The sequence below is a fragment of the Lupinus angustifolius genome, unplaced genomic scaffold (assembly GCF_001865875.1).
Source record: "Lupinus angustifolius cultivar Tanjil unplaced genomic scaffold, LupAngTanjil_v1.0 Scaffold_2_268, whole genome shotgun sequence".
NCBI classification, from domain to species: Eukaryota; Viridiplantae; Streptophyta; class Magnoliopsida; order Fabales; family Fabaceae; genus Lupinus; species Lupinus angustifolius.
The window spans coordinates 176,619-188,072 of NW_017716675.1; the positions used below are offsets into that span (position 1 = coordinate 176,619).

The 11,454-nt window shown below is 32.6% G+C and overlaps 1 long non-coding RNA gene across 1 annotated transcript in view; it reads left to right on the plus strand.

Moving 5' to 3' along the window:
* Positions 1 to 5,720: 5,720 nt before the first annotated feature.
* LOC109337202 overlaps positions 5,721 to 11,454 on the plus strand; it is an 11,748-nt gene continuing 6,014 nt past the window's right edge. The window contains exons 1-2 of the long non-coding RNA XR_002106413.1: positions 5,721 to 6,108; positions 8,372 to 8,373. This is a non-coding gene — a long non-coding RNA (uncharacterized LOC109337202). The remainder of the gene's footprint in view (positions 6,109 to 8,371; positions 8,374 to 11,454) is intronic.

An 11,454-nucleotide genomic window follows, 5' to 3' on the forward strand; every position in this document is an offset into this window, starting at 1 on the left:
ATTAGCATATAAAATATATAATATATAAAAAGTAGGAAGAAAAATATATGAGGAGGAGGTGACATGTGGCATGAAGGAAAAAATGTAAGAAGAAAGTGACATGTGGCATGAGGGAAGGAGAAAGTGACATGTGGCATGAGGGAAGGAGAAAGTGACATGTGGCATGAGGGAAGGAGAAAGTGACATGTGGCATGAGGGAAGGAGAAAGTGACATGTGGCATGAGGGAAGGAGAAAGTGACATGTGGCATGAGGGAAGGAGAAAGTGACATGTGGCATGAGGGAAGGAGAAAGTGACATGTGGCATGAGGGAAGGAGAAAGTGACATGTGGCATGAGGGAAGGAGAAAGTGACATGTGGCATTAGAGAATTTTTTATTATATTGTTAATAGATGATCATTGAAAATGAATGGTTGATGACAAAGTGATAGTATAAAAAACTCTTATAATGTCGGTGTATAAATTTTTTTTCTCCTTTTATTTTTGTTATTGTTTTTCTATTATGTTTTCTAAATTCCTTTTTGTGCTTGATTTTATTATTTTTTTCCTCCTTAATGATGAGATATTATTTTTTATTCCTCTCTGTATTTTTTGTATTATCAAGAGTATTATCTCGTCTTTTTGGTAAGAAATTAATCTCTTTCGGAGTTCATGGTTGCCCCTCTCAACAAGTCTCGCTCCCAAGAATGAATCATCAACCTTGTGGATCTAATATGGACTTAAACTATTAGACCAACGCCTTGTTGGTATTCATTTCTAAGTTTGAAACATAGTGTTCAAATGAAACTACATCCAAAACAAAATATAATGCAAACATGGTAAATAATACATATAAATAATACTCATAATGGGTCAAATCTGGTCCATGTTTTTGGACTCTGTATAAATGAGACCCGAGATTTTGATAGTTATTGTTAGATGGATCCGGTTAATAACGTACTCAGACTTGCGGTTACCTGGTGATGTAAACTCTCATAGGGCAACCTTTGAGTCCAAGGGCAAGAGAGGTCATGAAGGTCCTATAACTAGGGCCAAAGCCAAATCAGGATCATTTAAGGTTACAAAGACTCATTTGACCATCGAGATCACATGGAGCAAGGACACATCTGTCCTTATGTTACATTTAAACTTTAGTTAATTTTATTACGTTGTTATTAATAAATGAGAATTTATTATCATGGATAGTTTTAAGATTTTAATTCTTTGTTATTGAGTAATTTTAATCATTTAATTTGATGTAATACGGGGGTTGGAAAATTATTTGTTTCCTTGTGTAAATGGTCCATTAGTGACCAATTATTTAATCTATCCTAACTTATAGTTGTGAGCACGTGAAGACAAGGCAAAGTCTTACAAGGCATGGCATTGCTCAAGACAAGGTGACAAGAAAATAGGAAGGATATAAGAGTACAAGAGATGGCACGACTATAATAATGGAGATGCAAGGGCTTAAGATAAATAGAAGGCTTATTCAATTTCCTTGGCCAAATCAGATTGGTTTCAATTAACATATGATTAATCCTCAAGATAAAGCAAGGCAAAATCAAGGAAAAGATAAAACAAGGAGATAAGGCTTGACATTTCAAATTAAATTAGCATTAATTAATTTGAGAAGGCATGGCTCAAGCAAGGGAATTCAACCTCAAATTACTTAAAGATAAGTGAGGAGACTTATTGATTATTCCATTCCATTTCAGCTTGGAATCAAATCAAATTAAAAGCATGACTAATTCAAGAATTCAATGGAGATTTCAGTTTAACCAAGATCAAGTCTTCAATGTATCCATCCTAATTCTAAACAACAAATTTTTCCAAATACAAAATGAATCATTCAAAGGCATTCAAGTTCAACCAACACCTACGATTCAGCCAAGTCAATTCAACCAACAAACTCAAATCCCAACTGAATGCAACCATCAAGTTTTAGTTAGGATTTTATTTCAAATTTCATTTATTAGGTTTAGACTTAGTCAATTAATTTTATTTCAGCCCATGGCAAATTTGCCTATTTATGTACTTGAGATTGGAATTAATAAAGTAAGTAGAATTTGATTAAATTTCTATATTTTAGTTGAGAAAGTTTCTCCTAAAAATCCTAGGTTGGTTGTGGCACCATTAGAGTTCTAATCAAACTTCCTAACTTATGGTGAACATCATTGACTTATCAAGCTTCCATGCTTGTGGTGCCTTCCCCCTTCAACCTTTTCCACCTTCACAAGTGTCTCACACACAACATAAATCCTTTCACATGATTTCCAATTCAAATCGTGATTCCTACTCCCATAAACATCCATCATCTTCTATACACAAAAACCTTACCTTAAACACATAAAGTCCTCACCTCTTAACCCTAGCCATGACCTGCCCTCCTACATATACTCCCACCGAGCCAACCGAGCCCTAATTCATATATTCCAGCCTTGGACTAACCCCACACACTTTCCCTAAACCAAACAACCACAATCCCTACCCTACACACATAAAGTCGAGACCTTTAACCTTAAATCCATCAACCCTAAACTCTTCCACCATTACGCAACTAAGCTCCACAAAAACCCTGTTTTCTAAACCCCAACTGAGGGCATACCCTACAACCCTATCATACATAAACCCTAGCCTAATAACTACTACACACAATCCCATCAAAAAGTGACCTAAAATCTTGATAAATTACAAAACCGAATTTTGATTCATAAAGCTCCTAATTTCAAGCTAAAACGATCATAAAACAAAGGCACCCCTTAGAGGTTGTCATAACATGGACCCTCTATTTCTTTCTAAATCTAAATATATATATAGCAATATAATTGTAGTTGCATGTTAATCATAATTGTAATACTATATTGTTAATTCTTAATTGTAATATTATATTAATTTATAAATGTGATTGTTATGTTGTTAAACTCTGATGTTATGTTATTAAGCAATGATGTTATGTTGTTAATTCATATGTATGATGTAATGGTATTTTGATTGAAGAGTTCATACTAAATGAATTTTTCATCTTAATGTTGAAGTTGTTTTTTATGTTTGTTTGAATAAAATGTGTTGTATTAAATATTCAACTTAAAAATTGAAAAATACATAAGGGTCCTCAAAAACTTAAAATGTGAGTAAAAATAGTTTTTTATGGTCAAATTAGTCTCTATTAGGCATTGTAAATATGCTAAAAATGACTAATTTGACTTACAATTGAATTTTTGGGGACCATTTTGGGTTTTTAAAATTTGAGGGACTAAAATGATTATTTATTTACACTTATGTTTTATAATTTTTTTTCTTGTTGATTGTCTAAATACCATATAAGATTGTAAGAAATAAACACATAAATGCATAAATTACTCGCAATATTGTTAATATTTTGAATTTATGGGTACCCACTAAGAATGGTAATGGGTCTGGATGAGTCAATATAGTGCACTATCTAGACCCGCCCCGTTCGACCATTTTGGGAAGTAGACATGCCCTAGACTCAGCGGATGCGCAAGTACCCATAAATTCAAAAAATGTTTAATAAACAACCTATATATATTTTTGCATATTCTTATAATCATGTGTGTTATTTTAGACAATAAAAAGGAAAAATGAGAATGATAGTTATAAAACATAATTAAAGTACAATTTCACAATTTAAATTTCATTAAAAATATAATTTTTTTTACTAAAAAACATAATTTAAAATAAGCCAATAAAACATACCAAACATCTAACATCCCTTCATCAACATAACATTACTTCATGATTATGGATTAATAAATATAACATCGTTACTTAAGAATATAATATCATAGTAATGACGAAAAACATGTTTAATTATTATTGTATATATATATATATATTTAAGAATTGCGAGTTTGGATACCAATAGGTCTGAGTACCTCATTATTTAGATCTAGACTCATTCAACAGTGGGTTTCAAAAAAAATAAGGATCCAGGCCAGATTCATTGCAGGCATTACCATTGTGTACCCGCAGATCCATGTACTCATTGTCATTCCTAGTACCCACAAATCTGTTGGATAACCAAGGACCCACAGGTAGTATACCCAACATGTATCAACACGAGTCTAGGGCAAGTTTGGATCCAAAATTGAAGCAATAGAGAAGGTTTGAGTAATACACTCCTCGAACATATCCAAACCTTATATCATCCCTATTTGTGAGATAATTGTTTTTGAGATTGGAAGGAACAGTTTAACTTTCCTTAAAGGAATCAAATACGGATGTTCACCTAGTGGAGCAAAGAAGAAGAGAAGGGAAGATAGATTGAAGAAGAAACATGAGTATTATTAAATTATCTCTTGCTTCTCGTCTATGTTCAAGAGAGGATTGCAGTAAACATCGGAGGATTAATTTTTTAGGGTGAAGATCTGAAATAAAGAAATATGGTTTATGATTTAAAATTTTGTGTTTACCTCTAGGGACTAATATGGTACTTACCAAAATCTTGAGGACTAAAACATATGTTTTTTTCTTGGAGATGGTGAGTAGGAAGAAGATAACACAAAACGACATCATTTTGTGCCTTATTTTTTTTAATAAAAGTCAAAACGATATGGTTTTGTGCCTTATTTTTTTTAATAAAAATCGAAATGACATTGTTTCACTGAGTTGACAAAAAATTCCAACATGGAATCGCCATGTGTGTCCATAACAGCACTAGGGATAGCAATGAGTACGAGCGGATACGAGTAGTAGCTATCCGCTAACTGTTTTAAAATCTTTAAGTGTTACATGTACTCGCCTATACCCGTGTGTATCATTGACAATTTGGGCAATGCTCATGGGACTTTACCGCTCGCTCACACTTATTGGATGGACAGGACATGAAAAATATGTTCATCCGCCCTTAAATGTCCATCCAATATGCCCTATTCACCCGCAAGTATTTCCAACGGGCAAAACGGGCGGCTCCGGCCATTATTAGATAAAGTGTTTAACATCAAATATGCTAATGTATATATGTTTTGTCAAATGTGAGAAAGTTTATTCCATTTGTTATATACGCATTCGTATATCAAATATAAGAAAATACTATCATTTTCTTATTATATATATGCATTTGTATTTTGTATATATATATATACATATATGCATATCTACTATTCATTTTGTATTTTGTATGTAAATTATGTACTATAATTATTTTGTATGATATTATGCATTTATATTTTGTATGCATTGTTCTATTTGTATGATCTTTTATTATGATAAATATATTTTCATACTTGTATATAAAATATATATTGTTTATTTTGTATGAAGTGTATATAAAATTAGATATATTTTTAGTTTTGTTTAGGGCAGCCCACAAGCCAACCTTGTCTATGTTTAGGACGCGCAATATCATGCCCTATTAAAAAACGGGCATGCACATGCCTACCCTAATTTAGATGGGCATTGCTTGGGCATTAGCAGGACAATCCTAATTACCGATACTACTTGTGTGAATACCAATGTGCGGGTTTTTCTGGGTATCCACGAATAGAGTGGGTACCATGAGTTTCCTGCATTATGAACTTTGTAGCAAATAAGAGGATTTCAATTAAACTAAGTAAACAAAAAATAAACACTATAACACATAGAAATAACACTATAAGCATACGGCAAAATATAACACTAGAAGCATACTTCAAAATGTATTCAGTCCACTTAGTAACACATAGAAATAACCTGATCATTATTTCATGATTAAATATTTGGACCAAATAAATATTTGGACCTTTTCAGGCATTCAAAGAAAGGCTTGGAACATGAAATTGAAGTTTTAAATACGGTTTCACTTTGTTCATGCAAACAATAATATGTTTAATGTATATTATCAGATTAATACCGACTACAAGAGCACTCTACACTCAATTATCAATTGTGTTGGATGTTTGGAAATAATATATGTATGGTAAAGTTGCCATGCGCATTTAACATAATATATGTATGCTTTGGAAAATAATATATGGACGCTTTGGAAAGAATACATGTATGGTTCAATTTATATTATCAAATTATTACTAACTACAAGAGCAGCCAATTACCATGCCCATGTAAAAGTTGATTTGCTGTAGTATCAAAATATGTATGGTACAATTGCATATGTATGAATAACACGATCTGTCATGAATCTAGATTTAGGGATTTGTTGTGAATCCTGGTTAACAGCAGTGAAGTATTATTCAATTTTCCTAATGTAGATCTAAGAATGTATGGGTAATTTTATAATTACATAAATAATGGGTACCTACTAGCACGGCTACCACAGTACCCATGTTCGCCCGTATATACGATGAGTATTTTAAAATACCCATTTCTAAAATCCACGGGAACCCGTTTTTGAACCGTGACTGTAGTCATGTGGATTTTACTCATGATTTTGGGTTTTTGCCATCCCTAATCACTGCTTAATGTCTCACGTAGGCAAGTGTGTTAAAGTTTAACAGACAGGTGAAATAGAAGGACTAACATGGTTTGATATTGCAAACATTAAGGACTAAAATTATAATTTGATAAGATCGAAAAATATGAGGGACTGAAATGAGTATTTAATCAATTAATATCATGAAAAACTTGGTCTTCAAAAGACTTGAGCTCAAGTTACAAGACCAATGGTTTTTTACCCCAGAGCCAATAACTTTAACATAGACATAATATTTAACTATACAACAATTAAGATCTTCCAATTTATATTTTCAATAATGGATATTATGAGCTTATGCTATAAACCTATGAATAAACATAGTACATACTAAAAGAAAAGACAAATGAGAGATTAAAAAATACCAACTGCAATAACGATACTGTACAATTACATAGATTAAAACATTAAAATCATACAACAAATAATATTATCACAAATGATGCCCGAGGTTAGTTTATCATTCGATCTAGTATTCAAATCCCCAATAAACTTATCTTTTATGTATGCTAATGTAATTTAACCAACTAATCTCCATCAATTTGCCAAAGGCCAAGACTTAAGGGGAAAGCAACTTGGAGTAGAAGTTGTCTACCAATAAGTAACAATTTCGTTGATTTTCCGGTATTCCAACTTGAGGTGTTTACATGATAAGCTTAGTCCGTTTGAGAAATCATATCTATTGATTATAAAATGTGCAAGGTGCGTTAAATATAGCTTAGTTTATATGTGGAAATCTCATGGTTGTATGAGTGACGAACCCAAACCCTCACTGGACTGTTCCACCTAATCAATCTCTCAATGCTCATTGACGAATCATTGTCATCGTTGACTATATCCAAATTTGTAATAACATTTATATCATCGTATCTTTCTATTTTCACCAACTACAAAATGCAATAATTCAATCACACTAACCTTAGTTATCCCATTAAGTATTTTAACAAAAAATTTCTAAATTTCAATTTTCACAAATATCACCTAAGCTATTCATCTTAGCCTCAATCCACTTTTATCATGGTATGTCTTACAAATGAGGTCAAGATGCTAACTTAATCATTTAATATCTAATGGAAAACCCAAACTTTCTATTTTCATAATTATCACCTAAATTAGTTGTCTTAGTCTCAATACACTTTTACCATGTCATGTTCCGAGGAAGAGTTCAAAATGCTAACTAAGTAATCTAATATCAATTGGCGAAGCCCCATCAAATGCCATTACACTTTATAAGTGCAAGAGTAGCATTTGATTCTCAATTAACTCCAATTATAAGATAGGGCAAATCACAAGTACATGATTATGTCATCAAGTAATAAAATATTGATTCCACGAGGACTCGAAAACTCCTTTAATTATAACAATTAATTTATACTTAACTCAAATAAGGAATAAAATTTAATTTTGAACAATTGCCAAGAATAATTATGAAAATAATCCAAAGGGATTGAAATCTAATTTAGGAAGATTTCTCAGGCTAAGGGTTACAGCCTTTACACTCGCAAATCCTTGTTTTGCTCCTTTTCATAAACTTTAGGTTGTGAGGGTGAATTGCTCTTTGATATGTGTCATCCTCTCTCGAGCTCTAGCACGTGTACTCAATTGAAGTCGTACCTACTCTCGTGGTACGATTATCAATCAAATCCTTTATTTGGATCTTTCTATCCAATCGTTTCGTAACAACCCAAAGTGAATTCTAGAAACCTCTGAGAATCCTAATACTACTCTTGTGAATTAGGATTCTAGTTTGAATAACTGAATGATCGGATAGTTGGGTTCACCTCTCGGTCCTTCCTCAATGTATCTAAGAGGTGTAATTTTTTGGTCAGACAACTCACACAAATAAAACTCAGTTTAATGATTCAGATCACAACACTCAATGAAATAGAAGTAAGAACAAGTATTTATTGAATGTAAAAGGGCATAGCCCTAATCCTAGAAACACATGGAATTACTCACTCAAGATGTAGAAGAGAATCCCAAATTCCAAATTAGAGAATTGTAATAAAAAAAATGTAAAATCCTTGAGGGAAAACCCTTATTTATCCTAATTACAAAATATTGGGCTAAGCTCAACAAAACAAATCAAAAAAATAGGAATATAATATAACATCTATCACTTCTTTTGATCCTTCAATTGTTCTTCGCATAGCCTCAACACTGAATTCAATCTTCTTGCACCCAATCTCTACTCTTTTTTGTTTTAATCCATCCAAACTGCACAACATAGCTAAAAACACCTGCTCAACCCAAACAAAGAGAAATAAAAGCTAAAAACAATCATAAAGTCCTAATTATGCCCTAAAATGCAAGTTAAATGCAATGCAAATGTAATATAATTTCACACTTATCAAATCCTCTCAAGCTTATCTCTTGCTTGTCCTCAAGCAAGTATTATGTCTAACTTTCACAATCATGAATGATGATATATAAACTATGACCCAAAATAACAAGCAATCTAATGTTTATTTTGAAACAATCCAGACACAAGACAATACAATCATAAACAAATTTAATTCAAGCTAAGTCCTTAAGTCATAACAATTGCATGAAATAGGGTCACTCTTCTCTCATCACTCTCACGTGTTTAAGGGTCATAGTGTTTCGCTCAAAAAATTTCATGAAAGTAAATTACCATATGCTTGATTATAGACCAAATCGCCACTAAGTGTATTTGAATGCATGCAAAAATCAAGAGATCTTTAAATGGTTGTAATGGGGCCAATGTAATGATTTAAGGTGGGATAGTCAAAGAAAGGATAATTCAAAAGGCTTACAAATGTTTCCTAAAATACTTAAACCTTTTAGACATCTGATTAAAGCATTGAGATTATCTTGATAGACCTTACTTTATCATATGACATTTTTTCAATCAACCTTTCTCCTTACAACATACTTTTTTTTTTCCAGTATCTTCTCTTTTAGTATACTTTGTATTTCTTCTTTTTTCCTTTTCTTCTTCTTTTTTTTATTTTTTTTTGTTGACATTTTCTAAAAGAGAAAAAATGAAATTTATTTATTTATTTTCTTATTCACCTTTTTATGGACACTTTCATCACACATGACACTTTTACTTTTCTCATTGCTTCAACCAAACATCATAAATTACACCAAACCCCAATTTGAGTAACTATGAAAAATCATTAAAGTTCAGGCTCAAAAGTGGACAACTAATGAGTTTTCAATGTTTATAGCAAGCAATTGAAGGTCAAAAGAAAAAGTCCTAATTGCCTCTATCATTTTAATGCATACAGACAGACTTCAATCTTGAAACGATCACAAATCAAGTTCTAGAATATACAATCATAGAAAATTATACACTCATAAAAGAAAAAAAATGGGTTTTATGTAATTGTCAATTCAAATCAGAACCCTTATTGTGTTTGGCTCAAGATTCTCACATTTGGTACATTCAACAAAAGTTATGAAACAAAGACCTTTATTTAACCAAATTTAATTCATAATTGTCAAATCTAATGTCTTTCATGTTATTATTCTATCAGCAATTTTTTTCTTCAATGAGGGTCATAGATCAACAATCATCATTCATGCATACTTTTTCATTTATAGCAGATAGACAACGCATAGAATAAACTAGAGATAGATGATATATGAGACATATGATAATGCATGATAATATGAATATTCAACCTAAAAAATTTAAAATCTATATGGTAAACATGGAATGAATGAACTATCTAAATGCTAAACCTCCTCAAGCTTAGAAATTTACATTGTCCCCAATGTAAAAATCTAAACAATAAGAGAAAGAAAGGGTTAACTCATGTGGCAATTATAAGTGGTTGGCTTCATTGGGTGTAGTGGAAGTACCTGCAAAAGAAGAGAAAAATGTCCCAAATGGCCATATGTCCTAAATGGACTAGGTGGAAATATCTTGGGCAACAACGCCATTTTTTTGTGGCCGACACTATATACATCCCCCTACAAAGGCTCTGAACTCAGGGAGGCACTAAAGCCGACACTAAAACACTAAAATTAATGAATTTAAAAATGTACCTATAACATGGGTTGCCTCCCACGAAGCGCTCGTTTAACGTCATTAGTTTGATGGTTGATCTTTGTAGCTCATGTAGGATCCAAGAGGGCTATGTTTGTTTGTTTCTCTAGTCACACATCTGCTAGATAATGCTTCAAACTTTGACCATTCACCTTGAAGTTTCCCCTTTCCTCATTCCATATCTCAACAGTTCCATAAGGGTAAACCTTGGTGACTCTGAACAGACCTGACCATCTAGAGTTTAACTTCCCAGGAAAGAGCCTCAATCTAGACTTGTAAGAGAACTAGTTTCTCTACTTGGAATTCTCTGCGGAGTATGTGTTTGTCATGCCATCTTTTTTTTCTTTCTTTGTAAGTATGAGCATTCTCATAAGCATCCAACTGTAGTTCTTCCAACTTTTGTAGTTGGAATTTCCTCTTTTCTCTAGCAACTTTCAGATCAAAGTTTATAAATTTGACTGCCCAATGCGCCTTATGCTCTAGTTCCACTGGAAGGTGGCAAGACTTATCATACATAAACCTAAATTGTGACATACCAATAAGTGTTTTATATACAGTACGGTAAGCCCATAAAGCATCATCAAGCTTTAAGGACCAATATTTCCTGCTCCTATACACTCTCTTCTCCAATATGTTCTTAATCTCACGATTTGATACTTCCACTTGACCACTTGTTTGAGGGTGGTAAGAGGTACCAACTCGATGAAAAACACCATACTTCTTCAAGAGGTTTTCAAAATGTCTTTCAATGACGTGTTAGCCTCCATCACTAATAACTAGCATCGGGACCCCAAACCTTGGAAATATGATCTTGGTAATAGTTTGATGACCATTTTAGCATCATTGTGTGGAGATGAAATTTCCTCCACCCACTGAGAAACATAACCGACTGCCACCAAGATATATTTGTTGTTGTTTGAAGTAGGAAAAGGTCTCATACAGTCAATCCCCATACATCAAATATCTCTACCTCAAGGATGGGGTTCATTGGCATTTCATGCCTTTTTGATATGTTCCCCACCCTTTGGC